This window comes from Canis lupus, chromosome 16, assembly GCF_048164855.1.
Source record: "Canis lupus baileyi chromosome 16, mCanLup2.hap1, whole genome shotgun sequence".
NCBI classification, from domain to species: domain Eukaryota; kingdom Metazoa; phylum Chordata; class Mammalia; order Carnivora; family Canidae; genus Canis; species Canis lupus.
In genome coordinates this window covers 7,011,246-7,023,378 of record NC_132853.1, presented here as the reverse complement: position 1 = coordinate 7,023,378, position 12,133 = coordinate 7,011,246, and positions in this window count along the sequence as shown.

Sequence of the window (12,133 nt, the reverse complement as noted above, 5' to 3'; positions counted from 1 at the left end):
TGAGGTTGAGGATAAGATCATGAGTCCGAATCATGAGGCCCTATATGACAGGCAGGCCTTTCAAAAAGAAATCTCTCTGAAACAAAGCAAGACAAAACAAAACAAAACAACAAAACACAATTAGTCAATATGACCCAGCCCAGTGACATTTTAAAATAACATCAGTGAGGCGTATTTGCATACCAAGTTCACCCTTTCCTGTGTGCAATTTAGTGATTTTCAGCAAATTTACCAAGTTGTGCAACCATCCCAGTGTTAAGTCATTTTATCTCTTCAGTATGCTCCCTCTTGCACATTTTCTGTTGTTTCCTGTCCTCACCCCCAGGCAACCGCGAATCTACTTTCTATCTTCATAGCTTTGCCTTTTCTGGACATTTCACGTAAATAGGTCAATAACATATGGTCCTTGGTGTTCAGCGTCTTTCCCTGAGCACACTATTTCCAGGGGTCATCCACGTCGTAGCATGTATCTGTCGATTACTACTCTTTATTGCTGAATAGTACCCCATTATAAGGACATTTAGGTTGTGTCCCATTTCTGTCTGGTACATCAAATTTTAACCCTGGGGGTGTGGGGGGTGCCTAGGTGGGTTAATCAGTTAAGTGTCTTCCTTTGGCTCAAGTCATGATCTCAGGGTCCTAGGATAGAGCTCCTGGCTCAGCTCAACTTCCTTTGCCACTCCCCCCACTTGTGCTCACGCTCTCTCTCTCTCTCTCTCTCTCTCTCTCTCAAATAAATAAATAAATAAATATTTTGCAAAAAAAAAAAGTTTAACCTAAGGCCAGTGAGTGGACTTCACACAATCTGTCAGTTTCTTGACACACAAAATGAGTGTGTGTGATTTTTCTGGGAGAAGTTCTATAATTTTCAGACTCTCAGAGGGTACCGTGACCATCCTCCCATATAGAGAAGCACGACTCTGGACTAAGTGAAGTTGCTTCAGTGAGGTCAGTCTAAATTAGGTGGTGTTCTTTATCATTCTGGTCAAAGAATGTGGGCCTCTGTGTGGGGACCCTGCTCAGAGTGTTTCCTGGTGGAAGCTGGAGGACAGTGGCCAGCAATGACCAAAGTGACATGATCCTGAACCAATGCCCAGGCTGCACCAGCCCAGTAAGGATGCAGGTGGGTGCTTCTGGAAGTGTGCTTGTACCAGTTCTCCCTGGGAACAGCATTAAAAAAAGAGTGTCAGGGTTGGGGATCCCTGGGTGGCTCAGCAGTTTGGCGCCTGCCTTTGGCCAGGGTGTGATCCTGGAGTCCCGGGATCAAGTCCTGCGTTGGGCTTCCTGCATGGAGCCAGCTTCTCTATCTGTGTCTTTGCCTCTCTCTCTGTGTGTCTCTCATGAATAAATAAATAAAATCTTAAAAAAAAAAAAAAAAAAAGAGTGCCAGGGTTCCCAGGCTAGCCCACCACGTATGTTCACACCCAACTGTATGCCCCAGGGTGATACAGGGGAAAGAGAGGAGAGTAAAGCTCCCAACACCATCCCAAATGCAACAAGAAAGCAAGAGCCTCCTTCTTAGAAAATTGGTAGCATTTTATTTTTGGGGAAAAATCTGAACCTACAGAAAAATAGAAAGAATACTACAGTGAATGCTCACGTGTCCTTCACGTGCATCCACCCAATATGAATGCTCTGCCATTGGGCCACATCTCTATTCCTTTTGCTGACCAGTTCGAAAGCGCTTTGCAGACATCATTAAACTTTAACCCTGAATCCTTCATTGCATATTTCCTACTTTTTTTTTTTTAAGATTTTATTTATTTATTCACGAGAGACACAGAGAGAGAGGCAAAGACACAGGCAGAGGGAGAAACAGACTCCATGGAGAGAGCCTGATGGGGACTCAATCCCAGGACCCCAGGATCACGACCTGAGCCAAAGGCAGATGCTCAACCACTGAGCCACCCAGGTATCCCACGTATTTCCTGTGGTTAAGGACAACTGTAAAACCATAAACCACTACCCTACACAATTTAATTTCAATATAATATTATCAATAATGCAGCCCACATTCAGATTCCCCCAATTACCCCAGTACTGTCCTTTAGAGGTTTGTTTGTTTTAATCCCAAGATCTAGGGGATCCCTGGATGGCTCAGCGGTTTAGCGCCTGCCTTTGGCCCAGGGCGCAGTCCTGGAGTCCTGGGATCGAGTCCCACGTCGGGCTCCTGGCATGGAACCTACTTCTCTCGCCTCCTGTGTCTCTGCCTCTCTATGTTTATCAAAAATAAATAAATAAATCTTAAAAAAAAAAAAAAAAACAATCCCAAGATCTAATCAAGGACTAAATCCTGCATTTGGTTGTCATGGGAAGCCAGATTTGGAATTGAACCAAAATTAATGAAAATTGCTAGCTTGTGTGAGAAGTTGAAGGAGCCAGGCACCTGAGGGAAGAACTGTGCACAGAGCATCTCGGGGAACTCTTGGAACAGCCAGGTGGGGGCTGCTGCCCACATTTAGAGGACAGGTGGGGGGTTGTGTCCTAATCATAGAGCTGAGCTGCTATCACCCCAGTGTAGTAGAGCCTTGCTCCAAGTCCTCAGGCTTGAGAGTGGGGGAGCCCGGATTTGAACCAACTCTAGCCAACTCTGAGCACTGCGACGCTGAAGCACTGGCTTCACAGCTTGCTTTGCTGACCCTGCATCTCTGTCCCATCCGGGGTGCTGTCCTGTGCCCACTGTGCTCCACATGGTACCAACTTCCCTCCAGCCCAGCTCAGGGTTTGCAAACACCAACACCTCTGTGACAGGTGGGGGTGGGATCAGGCCGGGACGGGGGGGGGGGGGGGGGGGGGGGTCCGAGGCCGGGAGATCGCAAGGGTAAATACAGCAGGTGGGACGCCAGGACTGAGAGCAAACCAAATACATGATCCAGAGGCACCGCTGGGGCGAAGCCAAGACGCAGGGCCCCAGGATGCATGGTTCTGGGCACAGGGCTTGGGCCCTGGCTCCTTGCAAGGTTTCCTAGGGGTGGTAGGTGGGCATCTCTCCTCCATCTCAGACCTCACATAGGTTTTTGGAAAGACCCTGAACAACAGAGAGAAGGGTCTAACCGTGGAGATGCCTTAGGCTGCCACACATCATTTCCTTTGACTTGAGAGCTTTAAAAAATAAAAAGTACAGGGACGTCTGGGTGGCTCAGTGGTTGAGCATCTGCCTTCAGCTCAGGCCATGATCCTGGAGTTCTGCAACGGGCTCCCCACAGGGAGCCGGCTTCTCCCTCTGCCTGTGTCTCTGCCTTTCTGTGTGTGCCTCTCCTGAATAAATAAATAAATAAAATCTTAAAAAAAAAATAAAGTACCATAATGTGTGTGTGTGTTTTAAAATATTTTATTTATTTATTTATTTATTTATTTATTTATTTATTTATTTATTTTAAAGCAGTTTATTTTATTTATTTATTTATTCATGAGAGAGAGAGAGAGAGAATGAGAGAGAGAGAGGCAGAGGGAGAAGCAGGCTCCACGCAGGGAGCACGACATGGGACTCGTTCCGGGTCTCCAGGACCATGCCCTGGACTGAAGGTGACGCTAAACCGCTGAGCCACCTGGGCTGCCCTAAAATATTTTTTATTTTTATTTTTTCCTAAAATATTTTTTAAATCACAGAAACAGGACATGTGAGTGAAGAAAATGAGAAAATACAAATAAACAAGCAAAAACAAACAAAAATGTCACATCGCCACCACCCAGACATGGCTGTTCAAATACCAGAGACTTCCAGATCTTTGACCAGGCAGGTATCTACCCAGTCTAGGGCTTTGTTTTCCTTCCTGAGACCTCACACGACCAGATCACTGGATGAGGGGGTGCTGTGGATAGGAGGATGTCGGAGTCAATGTAATGATCTTGTTGTGGTTTCATCTGGGGGACTGAACAAAATATATTGTTTTATGACCTGCTGTAATCTGTCTGCAATCTGTCAGAGAGATGGGGCCAGGTGTTCCAGGGAAGCCCCAACCTCCGGATTTGTCCCTTGCTGCCTCTTGGTGTGATCTAACTTATTCCTCCATCCCTCGTATTTTCTCTAAACTGGAAGTTAAAGTAAGTCTGGATGGTGTGAAAGATGAGCCTGTGATTAAAATCTCCTACAATTCTGGGGTGCCTGGGTGGCTCAGTCAGTTGAGTTGGTTTTAATCTCGGGGTCATGATATCCAGCACCATGTCAGGCTCTGCGCTCAGCTGAGTCTGCTTGAGGATTCTTTCTCTCCCTCTCCCTCTGCCCCTCACCACTTCTCTCTCTCTCTCTCAAATAGGTATATAAATCTTGCTTAAAAATTTAATAAAATCTCCCACAATACAGAAGTGTGTAATTAAGGAGACATGTCAGACCCCCACCTTTCTGGTCCTTCCCCCCAGAGACACCCAGTTACTGGCTGACTGTTCCTACTTCCAGAAATTTTTCTCTGCTTTTACAAGTGGAGAGGGCAGCCCCGGTGGCTCAGCGGTTTAGCGCCGCCTTCAGTCCGGGGCATGGTCCTAGGGACCCAGGATCGAGTCCCACGTCAGGCTCCCTGCATGGAGCCTGCTTCTCCCTCTGCCTGTGTCTCTGCCTGTGTCTTTGCCTCTCTCTCTCTCTCTCTCTCTCTCTCATAAATAAATAAATAAAATCTTTTAAAAAAACAAACAAGTGGAGGGCTGTTTAGGGACGGCTGGGTAGCTCAGTGGTTGAGCATCTGGCTTTGGCTCAGGTCAGGATCCCGGAGTACAGGGATCGAGTCCCACATCGGGCACCTCTTGAGGAGCCTGCTTCTTCCTCTGCCTGTGTCTCTGCCTCTCTCTGTGTGTCTCTCATGAATAAATAAATAAATAAAATCTTTTTTTTTTTTAAGTGAAAGACTGTTTCTATGTGTGGATATTTGCTTTGGTTTGTACCAAAAAAGGATTTGACACAACAGCTATTGTTCTGGAACTTAAAAAAAAAAATGTGACCATCAAAAAAAAAAATGTGACCATCTCTCCATATTTTGGCCATCTCTCCATGTCTTGACAGTGAACCTCTGTCAATATAACCTAACATCACACTAATTTTGCTGACTAAAGGCCATGCTTCTTTTGTGAATAAGCTGCCAGCTAGCTAGTGGCAAGTGTGGAGGACCTCAATGCAAATTCTGCTGTGGACAAAAGAGCATCTAACTTATTCAACACACTTTCCACTCCTCCCCCCACCCCTATCCCTGCCAGCTCTTCCCCTAATGCAGTCAGATGATCTTTTAAAAATCCAAGTCCCTTGGCTGCTGAAAATCCTCTTGTGGCTCCCATTGTTCTGGGGATGAAGCTCATACCTCTTGCCTGGCCCTGCTTCCCTGCCCTATACTCTTCACTGCAGGACCTTTGCACATTCTGTGCTTTCTTACCCCTCCCCCGCACCCCACCCAAGCCTTCTCTAATATAACTGTCTCTGGCTATAGAAGAAAAGCCACTACAAACAGCTGATGACTGGTTTCAGGCCAAGGCTGTGGGCAAGCATATTTCCAATGTGTGCACCCATTCAGAGTTGAATGGATCCCTCTGAACAAGAGGGCCCTTCTTCCTGTCCTGTTTCCCATCCCAGGTCGGGAGTTCCAGGGAAGAGGATGGGCAGCAATCTCCCTGTCTCCTTTGCCACCACGTGTCTAGGACCCAGAACAGGGCCTGGCACTCATAGAAGGAATGGATGAACAAATAAATGAACGCTGATAGGAATGCAAATTGAGACAACCTCGTTGGCAATGGGAAGCCAAAGTCTTAAGGGCACACTTTGATCCAGAAATACGACTTGTAGGAATTCATCTGAATGCACACAGATGCTCATCTTGGCATTGTTTATCCTGGGGAATGCACTGGGAACAATTTAGATGTCCAGCGATTGGTTAAACACAAAATGGAATGCTTAATCTTTTCTTCAAGTCAGCATTTCTTCCAGGCCTTCTCCCTGCAGTAAGTGGCATCCCTTCCTACTTAGCTATTCGAGTCAGATCTGGGCCACTGGGATTTTATTTCTTTTCTTTTTTCTTTTCTTTTCTTTTTTCTTTTCTTTTCTTTTCTTCTCTTTTCTTTTCTTTTCTTTTCTTTTCTTTTCTTTCTTTCTTTTTTTTCATGAAATCCACCCAGATGGAGACAGAAATCTCTCAGCACCCAAGAAGTTCCTTAGGGTCCTATCCCAGTCAATCCCCCTCCTCTGCCCAGAGGTAACCACTATTCCAACTGCTACTGGCATTCTGTTTTCACCTCCCTCCCATTTCTTTTTTTTTTTTTTTTTTTAAGGATTCACCAGGTGCTTTTTTTTTTTTTTTTAAGATCTTACTTATTTATTCATGACAGACACAGAGAGAGAGGCAGAGACACAGGCAGAAGGAGTAGCAGGCTCCGTGCAGGGAGCCCAACGTGGGACTGGATCCGGGTCTCCAGGATCATACCCCGGGCCGAAGGCGGCGCCAAACCTCTAGGCTATCAGGGCTGCCCCCTCCCTCCCGTTTCTAAACCTGACAGCCAGCCGGCCACTGACGTCTGCCACTTCTCTCTGTTCCAGTTCTCCTCGGGCTCCATCGCCTCTCATCCGGGCGACAGCACCAGCCTCCTCACTGGACCCCTCTCTGGGGGTACCCCCTCCCCCTGAGCCCCCGGATATGACAAAACACTGGCCTTGACCTCAGCAGAAGTGAGGACCTCTATCTGCCCAGCATCTGGGCATACCGACGTCAGAGGGCTGAGAGGCAGGTGACTGAGAGGCAGGCAAGAAGAAAGCGGTTGCATAAAAATGGAGAGTCTTACCACAGCCTGGGGCCTGTCCCTGCTGAGTCATGCTAGAGAGAGAGGGAGGGGAAGGCAAGAACCCAAAGCCCCTCAGACATCAAGCCGGCCCAGGCCTTGGGTGTGACATCTCTGAAGTCATCACCCATGAGTTCAGGCAGCGGCTTCTGAGAACAGGGAAGGCTGAGGCTGGCCCAGTGGAACTCCAGGCCTGGGTTGGAGAGAGGTCATGGGGTGGAGATGTGGTTGGAGAGAGGTCAGGAGGTAGACAGCTCCAAACCACTGCCAAGGTCAGGACGCCTCTGACATGAGTCATGTGTCCCTAGCACCCGGCACCATGCCTGGCACACTTTAGTGCTCAGGGTTCAGGGGTTGAAGGGATGAATGAGCCAGAAAGGCACCTCTGCTGGGTGCCCTCCCCTACTTTAATTCTATAACCCCCAGAAATAGCTGGGACCTCACACATCCCTGGTTCTCACCAGGACTCACCCTGGCATTGTGGTCACAAGCCTGCCATTTTCACAGACTCAGGTGTGTGGCTCACTCTGCAGAGCTGAGGGGTTACTGAAAGAGGGGCTTACAGTGAGGATGCTCGTGGTGCAAGGGGAACCTCTTGGACTGGGTGTGGGAACACAGATGAGGACCCCAGTGCTGGCCAGGACCAGGTACCAATTCGACATCCAGCCAGAAGGAAGAAGCATTCCCTCCCCTCCAGGATAATGTTGGGCAATTCAGAGGCCAAAAACTACTGTCCCCAGGATGGGATGAGGGGCCAGGGCCTCCCAGGACCATCACACTGGGTCACCTGGGTTCCTGGGGCCTGGTGAGGACAGGAGGGGACCTATCTGGTCCTTTCTAGGCTCTGAGTTCAGAACAATTCCAGGACACCTTCCCCCCAGCCCAGTGCCCGGGGCTGAGCACTCAGATGACAGCACAAGTGTCACCGCCTGCAGCTCTGAGATGCACAGTCAAGATGGAAACCTGGTGGCCCTGAGGGAGGTCAGAGCATCCAGCTGGGCCCAGGGGTGATCAGCCTGAGGGCTCTCCACACCTGCTCTGGGGAACGGCCCCTTCCCAACCAAGTCCTCCGCCCCTGGGCTCCCTGATGGGTCTTCACCACATACACCTATCACGTATGTGTCCCTGGCACTGTGGTTTAGCACAGAAACAGATTCACTCTTCTAAACCTCGGTGTCCTCATCTTTAAAATGGGGATAACAGACCCACCTCCTAGGACTGTTATGAGAAGACACTGAGCTCATATGTATAAAGCACTGGGCACGGTGTCTGGCAGGTAAAGTTTGGCAATATCGTTACTTTGGTTACATGATAATTGTTATTTTATCACCAAGTTTTACTGCCCAGCTCACGTTCCCCGCTCCAGCTGAAGCTCTGTCTCTCAGCGGCCCTGTCCAGAAGGGGAAAAACCTGTTCTCTTTCACCAGGTCCTATGTGTGTCTTAGACAAGTTTGTGCCTGCCCAGGGAGCCGCTGCCTCTGACATGCTCGGCATGACAACCCCAGCCTCCCACCCCAGAGGCCTTTGTTGGGTCCAGGTAGTCAGAACTGTGCCCAGAGAAGAGTCTGGTAAGAAATACAGAGTGCAGAGAGGGTTGCTGGCTGCAAGGGGCTCACCTGGGCCAATACTGTGCTCCTCTGAGCCAGGGAGGATCTGGCTCTTGAGACAAGGTGAGAGCAGGGAGGCCTTCACAGTGGTGGAGTTAGAGTTGGGGAGCTGGCTTGCATAGAAAATGTTGTCTCACCCTAGAGTGCCCAGAACACAAACAGGATCCAAAAAGGCCTTCGGAGGGGCTTTGGCTCCTGGTGGAGCCCCGCACCCTGTAGAGCAGGTGTTGGACCCATGTCAACCAGCTCTGGTTAGTGGTAGTTGGCTCCTTTTGTTGTCCCGAGGGCAGAGCCCTCTGAGCATTCTGGGACAGAGGGGCTTACGGTGAGGATGCTCGTGGTACAAGGGGAACTTCTTAGACTGGGTGTGGGAACACAGGTGAGGACCCCAGCGCTGGCCAGGACCAGAAGTGGATTCACAGACGGGTTTTTCTGTCAAGGTTCTCTGCACTGCAGCTGCTGCTCAGAGCCCCCTGCCCCCCCCCCACCCCAGGGGTGCTCTGCTCAGTCTCCTCCCACGCCCATGTGCACCCTTCCATCTCTCTCCGGGTTTCTTCTGTTTACACCTGAGGAGCATCGGGCTGCCTCATCCATTGGCTGTTGGCTAGGCCTCCGCACCGGCTGCCTGTGGCCGGGTGCTCTGCACTGTCCAGTCAGCTGTGGCTGTGGTGCTCAGCCCCAGGAATTGCCTGGGCTGCTTCCTTGCTGGAGGTGTGTCTCGCTGTGTTAGTGTTGGGGGTACGGGGGACTCCTCACGGGGGCTCAGGCAGGGCTCTCGTTCTAGGCCCAGTCCCATATACATCCACCCTCTAGCCTCCAACCAGCTAACCCGGTTCCCGGAGGACCCAGCAAAAGCCCCTCCTCCTCCCCCCAAGCTTCTCACCTGATACACACACGTCATTATGATCCTTATCCTGCTGTGAAGTAATTAGTTCTTTACCAGACTCTACGGGCCCTGGACTGATAACTTCTTGGAGCAGGGGTGGGGACGGACCCTCACACTCGCATCTCCAGCCCCTGGGGTCTGCCTCTGGAGAGACTCGGCGTAGTTGAATCTCAGTTATTGAAACAGCAGCAGCTCTGATAGTTTATGTTTAATGCTAGGCACAATTCCACAGGCCGCCTAGATTATTTTAGTCATCCTCGAAGGAAGATCTACCATCGCGCCCATTTTAGAAATGGAGAAAGTGAGGCTCGGAGAGGGGAAGTATGGGGCTCAGTGAGGAGGCAGTGGTACCTGAGAGTAACCAGGCCCTGGTTCCGGGCTCGTGCTCCTCCCTGCTCCTCAGCTGCCTAAGTGGGCATTATCACACATGGGAAGAGGAGTTTTGCTGTTCTTTCAGCAATAAATCAGGCTTTGCAGACTTGACCTATAAGTCCATTCCACCCATGGTTTGGGCACATACCTCAAGGACAGCTTTGACATCTTGATTCCCCCATCTTAGGATCTGAACTGAGGCATGCATTTCATCTGAGAGTCTGATCACATCTGTGCCCTTTGTGCCACGTGTCTTAAGGAAATAAAAAACCAGAAAGTCCTAGAACACTTTATGGCACAGCAAGAGGTAAATGGCATTAGCCGGCCTCGTATGTACAGGGGTACTGTCCACGGTGGCAGCCACAACCAGATGTGGTCCTCGAGCTCCCCAAACCTGCTGAGTCCAAACGGAGATGTTCCCAGCCTGCAAAACCCATGCCGATTTTTAAAGACTTAATGCAAAAAAAAAAAAAAATCTCATTAATAATCTAAAAGTATTAACTACATGTAAAATAGTACTTTTGGCATATTGGGTTAAATAAATTACATTATTCGAGTAGGCTGAATAATATCCCAAAGATACCAGTTTCTAATTTCTGGAACCTGTAAGTCTTACATTGTATGGAAGAGGCATCTTTCTTTGCCATTGTGATGCAGTTACAGATCTGGAGATGGGGAGATTATCCTGGATTATCCAGGTAAATGCCAAATGTGGTCACACGTGTCTTTATAAGTGAGAGGCCGAGGGAGATTTACACAGACACCCGGAGAAGAGGAGAGAGGCGTGTGGAGCCAGAGGCTGGAGTGATGTGGCCGCAAGCCAAAGAATGCTGGCATCCCCAGGAGCTGGAAGAGGCAAGGAGCAGTGTCTCCCCTTGATGCTGTGGCAGGGAGCACACTCTGCCAGCACCTTGGTTTCTGGATGTCTGGCCTCCAGAATTGTGAAAGATTACATTTCTGTTCTTTTAAGTCACAGATTTTCTGGTAACTTGTCACAGTGGCCACAGGAATCTCCTACCGTTACTGAAATTAATTTCATCTGTTTCACTTATTTTTATTTCTTTAAAGATTTTTATTTTTATTATTATTTTTTAAGATTGCATTTATTTATTCGAGACAGAGAGAAAGCACAAGCAGGAAGGAGGGGCCGAGGGAGAGAGAGAGAGAGAGAGGGAGAAACAGGCTCCCTGCTGAGCAGGGAGCTCCATGCAGGACTGGATCCCAGGACCCTGAGATCATGACCTGAGCCGAAGGCAGACACTTAACTAACTGAGACACCCAGGTGCCTCTGTTTCATTTTTTTTTTTAAATATGGCTATGAGAAAATTTCAAATGACCTATGTGGCTTGCACTTGGGGTGTGCATTCTGTGTCTGCTGGACAGCACTCTCTGGAGCAACAGGAGTCCAGAAGGGCTCAGCCCCTCCTTGTTCTTCGGGAACCATAACAGGGAAGCCACTTCCCCTCTCAGGCTCCTTGTTTATAAACAAGTTGTTGAGTCAGGGCCACAGCTCCAATCTGAAGTCCTCAGGTCCCTGAGAGTCCAAGATGGAGTCTGTAGATTTATTTTCAAATCAGCAGTATCAGTTAAATGAATCTTTAGTGTTTGGCTGAATTATACAAAGGAAGCTTTCTCTGGAGATCCAACCAGGAGGTACCCATGTTCTGTGAACATGCAAACACCTCTAAAAACACAAGAAGGAGTGTGCGAGTGTCCTAGGGCTGCTGTAGCATATGTTTTAAGCCACAGACTGTGTGGCTTAAAACAAATAGAACTGTATCCTCTCATAGTCCTGAAGGCCGGAGATCTGAAATCAAGCTATTGGCTTGGGTTGGTTTCTTCTGGAGGCTCTGAGGGTGAGCTCCACTTCATGGCTCTCTTCTGGTGGCTGCCTGCAAGCCGTGGCATTCCCCAGCTTGTGGCCACATTGCTCCAACCTCTGCATGTCCGAGTCTCCCTCTGCTTCCTCTTATAGGGACACAGATCATTGGATTCAGAGTCCACTTTCAGAGGTGGTCTCATCTTGAGGTCCTCAACTTCAGTATATCTGCAAAGACCCTGTGATGCTTAATTTCATGTGTCAACTTGACTGGCCACGGGGTGCCCAGATTAAACATTACTTCTGGTGTGTTTATGAGGATGTTTCCAGATGAGATTAGCATTGGAATCAGCAGACCCAGAAGACTGCCCTCTTCGGTGTGGATGAACTTCATCCAATCTGCTGAGAGTCTGAATAGAACAAAGCGGACTGCCTCACTGTGGAGCTGGGACATCTTTTATCATTTTCTCCAGCCCTCGGACTGGGATTCACACCATCCACTCCCCTTGTTCTCAGGCCTTTGGACAGACTGCTTCGTGCACCTCCAGCTTGCAGATGGCAGAGCACGTGTGTGGGACCTCTCAGCCTCTATAATTGCACGAGTGATTGTATATGTTTGGTTTCTCTGGAGAACCCTGACTAATACAGACCCTCTTTCCAAGTAAGGCCACATTCACAGATATCATGGGTTAGGACTTG